Genomic DNA, 13,073 nt, shown 5'->3' on the forward strand with positions numbered 1-13,073 from the left:
GACAACCTTTTTTTGATGTTTCTAATATGCTCCTGCAATCTGGTTTTTAGTTTCCGCACAGTGCGTCCTACGTACTGCATACCACAGGGACATTCTAAGAGGTAAATAAACCCCCATTTGTTCACATGTTATATCACCCTTAATATTAAAAACTGAACCATTTGCATTAGACTGTATTGTTTGAATCTTTTTCTTTCTGTCATCTCTGGGGCGGTTTCTACAAGGAATGCAGAAACCGCACCATGTGAACTGGTTCTTTTCTTGCTTTTTGAGACTCATCGGTATATGGCTGTGCACCAAACAATCTTTTATAGTTGGGGCTTTTTTGTATACCACATCTGGCTTAGCTGGAATGATGGCATTTTTTCTTAGGGCATTCCTCACCGGACCCGTAATGGCATTGAACCTTTTTTCTTATGTTACTCTCATTATTTGTTGTACCACTTTTTCCAACCAATTCTCTACATTCAGTCAAAACTTTCTTGTCATAACCTTTCTCCTCAAACCGATTACATATTATTTCACTTTGTTCTCTATAATCTTTTAAATCACTACAATTTCGGTGTATCCTCTTTAGTTGTCCCTTAGGAATATTTTTTAACCGTCCATGAGTCATAATGACAGCTATTTATATCTATGTAAGTATTTACATCTGTCTTTTCGAAAAAAGTTTTTGTTTTAACTATTTCCCCTTCAACAAAAATAGTAAGATCCAGAAAATTTACAGCCTGCGAACTAATTTCACCAGTAAAGGTCAAATTCCAATTGTTTGTTTATTTCAGCCCAAAAAATTCTCAAGACCCTGACGTCCTCCTTTCCAGATTATTAAACAGTCATCGATATATCTTTTCCACAGGGTGAGTGTACCACCCTGCTGTTCCTTTTGTAACATCAGCGTTTTTACTTCTTTTTTCCAAGATGACATGAATAAATTAGCGAAACGGGGGGCGAATTTCGCCCCCATCGCCGTCCCGGACGTCTGCAAATAATATGTATTTGCAAACCAAAAGTAATTGTGGCATAAACAGAAGTCAAGACACTGGCAAATAAAGTCTCTCTGTAATTCAGACATGGTTGGATCGTTCCTAAGCTCCTCTCTCACAGCTTTAATTTCAGTTCTTTTGGGATAACGGTATACATCGATGCTACATCTACGGTAGCAAACCACATACCTTCAGACCATGGGCCAAGATTTTTAACAATTTCAATACCACTGCCCGTGTCTTTTAAAAAACGAGGGACCTTTTATTACATACTTCTGTAGAAAGAAATCAATAAATTCAGACAATCTACTCGTCAAAGAACCCACACCTGAAACAATAGGTCTCCCTGGAGGGTTAGACAAAATTTTGTGGCTCTTGGGCAGTTGGTAAATAACAGGAACAATTGGAAACTTGATCCTAAAAAAATAAAGCTCTTTCTTATTTATTATCTCTTTTGAAAAACCTCTTTGTAACAATTCCTCCAATTTCTGCTTAAAAATTACCGTAAGATCACTTTTCATGACCATATAAAGTTCTCTTTTCTGCCAGAAGCCTTTTCAATTCTATCTCATATTGATCTTTATAAAGCACAACCACCCCTCGCCCCTTATCTGCCGGTTTGATAACTTTCTTGGTGTTTTGTGCTAAACCTTTAAGGGCCTTATTCTCCTCCATAGTCAAATTATATAATTTCGGTTTGTCATCCATTGTTTCCAATTCCTCTAGTAAACTTCTTTTGAAAGCTTCTATACAGTCATTATCTTTGTTGAATGGGAAAAATTTGCTCTTCTCTTTCAATTTTAGTGTGTATTATAGTACAACTAACTGAGCAATCTGGGGCACAGTTTTTTTGGTTATTAATGGAATATTTAGCCATATTCAATTTTCAAATGTACCATTCGATATCTAAAAAAAATCCCAAATTTTTTTGGTCTTCTAATAGGTGCATACTTCAAGCCCTTCCCTAATTTTTTCGGATTCAGTCAATTGGTGAGAACTTAAATGTAGATTCCCTTTACTTCTCCCTGCTCTTTTTTGGTTGCGGGCTGTTTTCTTCCCCCTTTTTCCCCTACTGGATTTCTTTTTAATGGAGTTCCTACTTTGGCTGTTTGTTGTTCCGTCTGTTTTCTTTTGTCACTTATTCCCTCTGTATTCCCTTTATTGCCTGATGTTTCTGGCGGTACTTCACTATGTGTGCCTACTTTTGAAACCTCCACAGTAAACGTTTGTGGTGAAGATTTCCAGATCAAGGAGGATTTCGATGTTTGGCGGTGTCTAAGACAAGTGGGAAAGTTCGGCAATTTTCTGATGTCATTGTGGATTTAGGCAGCGCGGTCACCTTTATTTTTATTCTGATTAGGCAGCGCCGATAGACATTACAGCAACAACGTAACGGATAATTTACTTTTATATATATCTTATTGATTGATTTTTATCTTGTATTTTAAATTTTTATAATAGCTCCTAGTGTATCCGCAGGGACCCCCCTACCCCCAAGCAGAATCGCAAATCTACTTTGCGTTCCACCTGGGCGGAAGTCTGCGCTCCATCAAGCAGCCTGGAAATACAATTATCAGAACACACCGGAAGCGCACTGCTGCATTTGCGCTCCACAGGTGCGTTCGACCACTATTGGGACCGGAAGTCCAGCCCGGTCCCGTTCAGATACTTTTCTATTCTACCTTTATGTAGCGAAACCCAAGGAGACTGGCGCCCCTGCAGCCCCAGGTCACCTACCACCTTTTAAGCCCCTAGAATATGTTAACCCTGGACCATCTGGGGACTGTTACACATGCGTTCCACGCTAGAACGCACACTTCCCCTGACACAGTAAGTAATGTTGTTCTCACCTTCATTCCTAACACATGATCTTATGAGATGGAGTTTTTAAGGCTCCTTGGTAAGTTGTATTATTATGCCTGTATTTGCTGTATTTTTAACTTACTTGTACTGCTGCTGATGAAGGGGGTCATTTATCCTCCAAAACGCGTTGAGCCCACCTGTGATTTTTAAAAGAATAAAGAGGATAAACACCAGAAGTACCGGAGACTGCAGTGTTTATTTCCTACAAACCTACAAACGATCCTGGCGGTGGAGGTTTGGCCCTTGAGTGTCTTGAGCTCTATCTCATTGGCCTCCTCCTCGGTGAAGTAAGTTTTATTTCTTACACTATAATTCAGATGGCTTTTATCTGTTCCTATCTGTCTACATCTGCTTTTACTCATCCTACTATAAGATCACTTAGTTTAAAATCGGACAATATATGGTCTTCCAACCTTTTGGAGGTATTATAGTCTTTTGATGTTCCTGAGGGACTCAGTCTGTAACACCCCAGAGTTGTGTTACTACACGCCTCTACCCCGCTACTAACGTCTAGGAGCCTTTATATTGTCATCTTATATAATTTACATTGCATCCTCTACAAATGTGCATCTAAACCATGTTAAACACAATTGTTCTTGTAATTTTTCCAGGTTCACCAGCAGGTGGCAGCAACACTTTGGCCAGGTACTAGTCCCAGTTTAGCAAATCTAAGCTGGAATGGATTATTCCAGATTAGCTCCCCCTCTGTGTGGAGAGGTGGGCTGTTCCACATCCTGCAGCATGGGTGGAGAAGGAAGTTAGGGGAAGGCTGTGTGATAGCGTTCAGGAGATCCCCCTACATAGGAAAGACAGCAAGGATCTTGTCTCTGCTGAGACTTGATCATATTCCCAGTCTGAGCACCTTTAGCCTCAGAAAACTAACTACAACCTCCAGAGTTCCAGGAAGAAAGCATCCCCTGAGAATCTGTCAAGTCCAGAGACCTAGGAGAAGCCATTCATCCTCAGCTAGTCTGTCCCCATACAGCAGAAGTTACAGAAAAGTGCAGAAGATTAATTCCTGTCACAATTACAGAGCTACCAAGCAGACGACTTATCCTGCAAGCTCCCCACATTTAAAGCAAAAGTATTAATTCCTGCCAATACTTGGTAAAACCTGCTGGGACCAAGAGACCAAAGCTGTATACTGCTTGGATGAAAGTTATCTTCAGTAAAGAAACGTTTGAACTTCATCTAAAGGTCTGGACATCATTTCTGCTGCAAAATTCCTCTATTACTCCTACTATCACTACACTCAAATTTATTGGAAGTGAGCCAGGAGTCCAGCCGTACCCAGGTAGGAGACACCATTGACACAATTATAACCTCCCTATAGAGACAATATAAGCCATTACACCACTCTAGCATTCCTAATCTGGGATGTGCCTTATAACACCTTGGAAGGGCCCTGGTATAGTACCCTGCGCACACCGCAATTGGCGTCACGAACAAATACAGACTATTATCCACCTGACACTGCCACTGCATTAAAGTGGCGTCAGTGTACCATGTTCCTGGTCACTGCAAATCCCCTTAAGTTCTTCCCTGGAACCGTTTCGAGGCCTCTGCGCCCGTATGGCAACATGTAATGTGCCTGGTTCACCAGCAGATGGCGGCAATATTGGCAGAGCTAGTTTCTCTGAAAAGGACCCTCCTAGTTCCATTCCAGCCCTCTCTAGAGAGGGAGAAGTTTAATTCAGACTAGCCAGTGCAGTCAGTCTAACCTACCCCTTTGAGGGGAAGGTTCAGTTCCAGATGTCCAGCATGTCCCCTGCTGGGGAGAGAAACAGGCCTTGTCCTGTCTGGACAGGCCCTGCCTGTTAGTTCTAATGGTTGCATGTCCCCCTCCTGGGCTTGTATTGCCTAAACCCAAGCTAAGTGAGCTTGAAGTCAGGAAGAAAGATTCCTTGAAATAAAGAAAGATAAAGACAAAGATACAAAGCAAAATAAAGACAGAGTCAGACTACAGAAAGCTAAGTTGCAGCCGACAGCAGAAAAGGAAAAGTTCCTATTTAATCCAGCCAGCATAGCAGAGCTGAGAGAGTTCAGATGTAGCAGAGCTGATTGCGCTTGCCTGCCAAAGGTTAAGTCACAATCTGCTGAGGACCAAGATAAAGTTTGGAAGATTGACTCTGATGCAAGTTTACTCAAGTAAAGCTGTTAACTACTTCAATACAAGTCTGGACTTCTGCAAATCCCTCAACTGTTAACCCTTTTTTCACTGTTCCGGACGACTACCCTAGGGGTTCAGGATATCCAGGTAGGAGCACTGTGACAAGTGCAAAAGCCGCATCTAAGGGACACTATAGGCAACCCTTACACCTCTCTGGCATTCCTACACCTGGGTCCTACCATTACCTTCTACATAGGGGGATTCATTCCCTCGTTGCTAAAATGCAACTGGCGTCACGACAAAAACTCTAACAACTCACATAACACCTGTAGAAGAGACCCCGGGCATCAGTTCGGCCAACTGCATAACAACCTATGTACAGTCCTCTAGGAGAGATAAGAACCTGTGCACAGTCCTCCAGTAGGAAGATATTACAGCCTATATCATGCCTCCCAATGTCCCTTTTTTTGACCCATGTCCCTCTGTCTCTGTTTGATCTTTAAATTTGCTAAATTGCTCCTTACTAAAGTGTCTTCATGGTTTCTATCTGTATATTAGACCATAACTTCATTATTTTGTGCAATTTGGACTTTAAAATATCTCTATAATCTTATGATTTATTTGCTAATATTTAAATTAGGGCTGCAACGATTAATCAAAGTTATCGATAATATTCGATAACGGGATTCGTTGTCAACGAATCCCGTTATCGAATAATCGGCCAATTCGTTGCTATGCGGGCGGGAGCGGGAGGTCAGGCGCTATGCCTGTGGGTCCTTAACCGGCAGTAACTTTTACTGGAACTTTAAATCAGCGCATCTTTATTACCTTACAATAAAGCTCCGGTAACAGGCAGAGCGGGCGGCGGCGTAACGTCACTTACTCACCTGACGTGCCTGCTCCGCCTGCTTCATTCATAAAGTGCAGGCGTGTCACATGAGGGAGTAACGTTACGCCGCCCGCTCTGCCTGTTACCGGAGCTTCATTGTATTTGTAAGGTAATAAAGATCATAGCGCTGGTTTAAAGTTCAAGTAAAAGTTACTGCCAGTTAAGGAATACTCTTTAGATATTATACTGCTGTGAGCGGCGGGGCCGGTGTATTGGGAGACACTGTTATGAGGGAGATCTGTGGATGACACATATAGCATAAGATGCTTTTAATATGGCCTTTGAACATAATTTTTAAAGTAAAATTCATATAAACCCTTTTTTTTTGTCATTTTGGTGTTTTTCCCGATTAATCAATGAAATTATCAACAACTAATCGATTATTCAAATAATCGTTAGCTGCAGCCCTAATTTAAATGAATATTGAAGTGCAAGAGAAAAAAAATGTCCCGGGGCTGCAGATGCTGCAAGAAAATAAAGGAACTTTTTTTTTTGAACAATAGATTTTTATTGAAAGTTTTAGTAAGTATGTAGGTAACAGGTGACACATTTCCCGCATAAACTACGGGAGTATTAAGTTTAAAGTACAATGAAGTACAGAATAACATCAGAACAAATTGAAACTAAATACATTGTGTGCATGATAAATGAGTACAATATAAGGAATTGAGCAGTAGAAGAGCAGGAGACAATGAACTCATATGAAAAAGGTCATTTAAAATAGTTTAAATTTTGAAGGTGTGCAACCTGTTATTTGCACGTGCAAACATCCCTTCATACCAACAGTTATTATTAATTTCTCTAATAATGTTTAGAAGAGGAGGTACGTTTCCTTGTTTCCAAAGAGAAGCAATCTTTAATCTGGTAGTAAAGATAAAATGAGCAGCTATGGTTTGTCGATAAGAGGGAAGATCATTTAAAGGGGTTCTGCACTTTGTTTTCACTGATGATCTATCCTCTGGATAGATCATCAGCTTCTGATCAGTGGGGGTCCGACACCCGGGAACCCCGCCGATCAGCTGTTTGAGAAGGCAGCGGCGCTCCAGTAGTGCCGCGGCCTTCTCACTGTTTACCGCCGGTCCACTGACGTCACGACTAGTATCAACTAGCGTGGGCGGGGCTAAGCTCCATTCAAGTGAAACAGAGCTTAGCCCCGCCCACGCTAGTTGATACTAGTCGTGACGTCAGTGGACCGGCGGTAAACAGTGAGAAGGCCGCGGCGCTACTGGAGCGCCGCTGCCTTCTCAAACAGCTGATCGGCGGGGGTCCTGGGTGTCGGGACCCCCGCCGATCAGAAGCTGATGATCTATCCAGAGGATAGATCATCAGTTAAAACAAAGTGCAGAACCCCTTTAAGCCTATTAAAAGTAAAGCCAATAAGGGAGATGGCGAAATTTGTTGGGTACCCAGGTGAGATATAAGGTCAAAGGACCTGTCTCCATAGTTGAAAAGGACTGGACAAGACCACCACACATGAACATATGTACCACTGAGTGTGTGACATCTCCAGCAATTAGGTGATATATCCGGGAAAATGTTATTTTACACTCCAACAATATCTGACCACTGTAGCTATGTTAAAAACTTCAATCCCAACTAACCTTCTAACTGTTGAAGAAACAACCCAAACAATGTTTCCTTATTATCCTGCACACTTCAGGAGTCGCCTTTGGATATCTGTGAAATTGCCATACCTAACTTACAGTGAGGAACAGAAGAATTTGAACACCCTGCGATTTTGCAAGTTCTCCCACGTAGAATCATGGAGGGGTCTGAAATTCACATTGTAGGTGCATTCCCACTCTGAGAGACAGAATAAAAAAAAAAAATTCAGGAAATCACATTGTATGATTTTTAAAGAATTTATTTGTCTTGCACTGCTGAACATAAGTATTTGAACACCTGAGAAAATCAGTGTTAATATTTGGTACAGAAGCGTTTGTTTGCAATTACAGAGGTCAAACGTTTCCTGTAGTTCTTGACCAGGTTTGCACCACACTGCAGCAGGGATTGTGGCCCACCCTCCACACAGATCTCCTCTAGATCTGTCAGGTTTCAGGGCTGTCGCTGAGCAACATGGAGTTTCAGCTCCCTCCAAAGATGTTCTATTGGATTTAGGTCTGGAGACTGGCTAGGCCCCTCCAGAACCTTGATATGCTTCTTACGGAGCCACTCCTTGGTTATCCTCGCTGTGTGCTTTGGGTCGTTGTCATGTTCGAAGACCCAGCCACGACCCATCTTCAATGCTCTGACCAAGAGAAGGAGGTTGTTGCTCAAAATCTCACAATAAATGGCCCCATTCATCCTCTCCTTAATACAGTGCAGTCCTCCTGTCCCCTTCGCAGAAAAGCACCCCCAAAGCATTGATGTTGCCACCCCCATGCTTCACAGTAGGAACAGTCTTCTTGGGATGCAACTCATTCTTCTTTTTCCTCCAAACGCGACGAGTGAAGTTTAGACCAAAAAGTTCTACTTTGGTCTCCTCTGACCAACCACATGACTTTCTCCCTTGCCTCCTCTGGATCATCCAGATGGTCATTGGCAAACCTCAGACAGGCCTGGACATGTGATGACTTGAGCAGGAGAACCTTCCGTGCAATGCATGATTTGAAACCATGACGGCGTAGTGTTCTACCGACAGTGACCTTTGAAACTGTGGTCCCAGCTCTCTTCATGTCATTGACCAGCTCCTCCCTTGTAGTTCTGGGCTGATTCCTCACCTTTCTTATCATCAGTGATACCCCACGAGGTGAGATCTTGCATGGAGCCCCAGTCCGAGGGAGACTGACAGTCGTCTTTAGCCTCTTCCATTTTCTAACAATTGATCTATTTTCACCAAGCTGCTTGGCAATTGCCCCGTAGCCCTTTCCAGCCTTGTGGAGGTCCACAATTTTGTCTCTGATGTCTTTTGGCAGCTCTTTGGTCTTGCCCATGGTAGTAGTTGGCGTCTGTCTGACTGTGGGATGGATAGGTGTCTTTAAAGAGCTCAGACAGGTGCTACTAAGTTAGATTAATGAGTGGAGTAGAGGTGGACTTTTTAAAGGCACAGTAACAGGTCTTTGAGAGCCAGAATTTTTATTTTTATTCTGTCTCTCAGAGTGGGAATGCACCTACAATGTGAATTTCAGACCCTCCATGATCTCTAAGTGGAGAACTTGCAAAATCGCAGGGTGTTCAAATACTTCTGTTCCTCACTGTATCTCTCTCTTTGTGGAAACGGAAGGCCTCTCTAAACTGGATCAGTTGTGGAATAACAAGGTGTTTGCTAGCTTTTCCTACCTTAGGGACCAATTCAACATCCCATCAAAGGATTGTTTTTTTAAAATATGTTCAGATTACAAATCTTTTACATTCCTATGTGATTCCTGACACTAGCACTGACAATACCAAACTAAAACTCTAGATCCTTCCAATATTTATGCAACAGAGGTATTTCCAGAGGATATCAGATTTGAAAGAACCTAATGTAGACCCTCTGGCTCACTTAAAAATAAAATGGCAATCAGAATTACAATTATCCATTACTCCTGACCAATGGTTGGAAATCTTTCATAATCACTTCTAAACTGTCCAAAAATATTACGCACGTTGAAAACGCCAGAAAGATATTCTATTTTTGGTACTATAACACCAGTCTTTTTAAAGGAACTTAAACTCACCTAACCGTCCCCAGCTGCTGCAGTTGTGACGGAGCCAGTAATTGTGCTTTGGGCGGGGTTAGAGGTGTGGCCTAGTATGAAAAATACCGCTGTGATATGAGCCGCACATATTGTCCCTCTTTGCTATTTTTAAAAGATGGGAGGTATGTTATATAAAGTCCCCAGAGGAGGTATTACAACCTATAAACAGTCCCATAGGAGAGATGTATAGCAAGCTACATACAGCTATGAAAGGAGGGCGAGATAATAATATATGCATGGTCCTGCAGTTCAGGCCAGGAATAAAAGATGTTTATATAAGGTGGGGGTCCTTCATCGCTAAAACCAGAATTGGGTCTGTAACATTTGGTCTCATAGCATCTAACTAGTTATCAAGTGCATAAGGTTTTCTTTAACGGGGGAGCCTGCACCATCTAGAATACTTCACCACAATGTCTTCACCATGTAGAACTGTACTGTGGGGTTTTCCATCCTGATATTGAATATTTTATACTCAGGAAAGAGCATTAATATTTAATCGATAAGGGTCCAGACGCCCTGTACCCCAGAGCTGAAACCAGCTGTCCATTAGAGTCTTGGCATTAGGGAGCTTAATCAGAGGGACGAAGTGCACCATTTTACTAAATCGGTCGACCACTACCCAAACCATTGACTTCCCCTCGGAGGTGGCAAGTCTGTAATAAAATCCATGGAAATATGTGACCATGGCCTGCATGGAATGGGTAGGGGTCGCAATTTACCAGCAGGACGCGTTCTCAGAGTTTTAGATCTGGCACATACCTCACAAGCAGCCACATAAGAACGGACATCTCTAGATAAAGTGGGCCACCAGAAAGACCTAGACAGGAGTTCCTTTGTGGCATCGAAACTGGGATGGCCGCACAAAACAGAGTCATGGCACTCACTTAAAAGCCGGAGATGGAAGTGCCCAGGAACGAATAACTTATCTGAGGGTGTCCGTGCAGGGGCAAGATGTTGTGCTGAAGCGATTTCAGAAGAGAGGTCTGCAGATATTGATGCCAAAATGATATTAGTCGGCAGGATGGGTTCAGGAGGGGTGTCAGGAGGCTGGAAGGCACAAAAGCTTCTGGACAAGGCATCCGCCTTGACATTCTTACTTCCTGGCCTGAGAGTAATAGAAAAATTAAAACATGTGAAAAACAGGGCCCACCTGGCTTGCCTAGGATTAAGGCATTTAGCGGCTTTGAGGAATACTAATGTCACGATGGATAGGATACAAAATACAATAAACACACAGAAAACCTCAAAACAAGCGTCTGGGCCAGAAGCTCATATCCCGATAAAGGTCACCTCCTGACAATTCCCTGGACTTCTGTGTTCACGTTCAGACCCTAAAGGTGGGAATCAACGTGCCCCCGTGCCTAAGGCTGAAGATTCCCTAAAGTCCCTAAGATGGTGGAAAGGAGGAAAGAGGCAGCCTGCTTCCTCAGGTCCTGGAGGAGGCAGGTGTCTCTCTAACAGCCTAGACCAGTGGTGGGCAAACTTTTTTGTCAACTGAGCCAAATATCGCCAAAACCACGATTGAAATTTCTTTTGAGAGCCACATTTTTAAAACCTAAAATATTGCGTCAACAGTACCAGTGAGGACTATTAGGGCTCATGCACACGACCGTGGGCCCGCCGTTGCCATATTGCAGGCCGCATACGGCGGGTCCGCAATACACGGGCACTGGCCGTGTGCAGCCCGCATCAAGGACCCATTCACTTCAATGGGTCCAGGATTCGGTATATGAGTGCTACAGAGTGCTTCCGTGGTGCTTCTGGCTGTGCCTCCGCACCGCAAAAAAATAGCGCATGCACTACTTTTTTGCGGTGCGGAGGCACAGCCAGAAGCACCACGGAAGCACACTGTAGCACTCATATCCCGGATCCTGGACCCATTGAAGTGAATGGGTCCATGATGCGGGCTGCACACGGCCGTGTGCAGCCCGCATCATGGACCCATTCACTTCAGCATGCGCTACTTTTTTGCGGTGCGGGCAGTCGAATGCGGTTTGCGAACCCCATTCAAGTGAATGGGTCCGCGATACTCATGCAGCTGCCCCATGGTCTGTGTCCGTGCATTGCGGACCACTATTTGCGGTCCGCAGCACAGGCATGGCGCCCTTACATTCGTGGGCATGAGCCCAGAGCGTGTTTTTACATACTTTTATATGTACTTTCTTTTATTTGGATCTTGATTATTATTTCATTTTAACTTTATCATTTTTTACTTTTATTAAACTTGTATGCAGATGTGGATGTAATGTGGATGACGCACTTATGGGGGATATCTGTGGATGACGCACTTATGGGGGATATCTGTGGATGACGCACTTATGGGGGATATCTGTGGAGGGCACTTATGGGGGATATCTGTGGATGACACATATATAGCATAAGATGCTATATATGTGCCCTCCACAGATATCCCCCATAAGTGCCCTCCACAGATATCCCCCATAAGTGCCCTCCAGTAAGTAAAGTAATGTATTAGTGGGGGGAAGGGAGGAGGCAGGGACTGCTGTGCACACACCGTTGGCAGCTCCTACCTTTCTGCTGCAGGACATTTCGCTCCTCCTGAGCGGCGGCCTCTTCACCACTCCTCACATGGCCGGTGTTCTGCCGAAAGTCCGCCGCTGCCGCCCTTCTGCTGCTGTGCGCAGCGTGACATCTCACCCTCCGTCATGCGCCTCCTGCCCCGTCTGCCTGCTTCATTCATGAAGTGGAAGGAGCAGACAGACGGGGCAGGAGGCGCATGACGGACATTTTGCAAGCAGCTTGAGCGGCGCGATATGGCTGCGCGGCCGCCCACCCGCCAGCCTGCACCAAAGAGCCGCATTCAAGGATCAAAAGAGCCGCTTGTGGCTCGCGAGCCGCACTTTGCCGACCACTGGCCTAGACAGAACACAAAAAGGAAACCAAAACCAACTTATCTTGTAGCAGAGCAGAAACAGCAAATACGCCTTTCCTCAGAGCAAGATAGAAGCTATGACCCGCACAGGACACTGGGAAGGGGCGTAATTTAAACTCACACAAATGACCCCACCCAGTGCACCTGAAGGGAGGCGGATAAAGCTCAACTCCAAACCCAAAACAAACAAAAAAACTACACACGTGCTGCTAACCTGGCAGACCTCCACACATAACCTGAGCAGGGCATGACAAGTAAATTGTTATGGTCAGTAAGAACCGTGACACAGTGTTTAGCCCCTTCTCCACTCCTCAAACGCCCATTTGATGGCCAGTAGTTTGCGGTTCCCAATGTCATAATTCCTCTCCATGGGAGAGAATTTACGTGAAAAGAACGCGCACGGTCTTAAATGAGTGAGGTTGGGAGACCCCTGAGAAAGAATAGCTGCAGTACGCAGCCCTGCAGGGTATTGCGATGGTGAGGTCACGGTTAATAGGCAAACGAGGGTTGCTCTTGGTTACTCACAGTTTATAGAAAGACCCTGGGCAGGCGTACAGCAGTGATGGAGAGGCTGGCACAGGAGTCCTCTGGGGCACTCTCAATGTATAGGGACCAGGCCGGTGGTAGGTGAGGTGCCCTGGGTGTTGCAGGTTTA

This window comes from Bufo bufo, chromosome 4 (genome assembly GCF_905171765.1).
Source record: "Bufo bufo chromosome 4, aBufBuf1.1, whole genome shotgun sequence".
Lineage (NCBI taxonomy): Eukaryota > Metazoa > Chordata > Amphibia > Anura > Bufonidae > Bufo > Bufo bufo.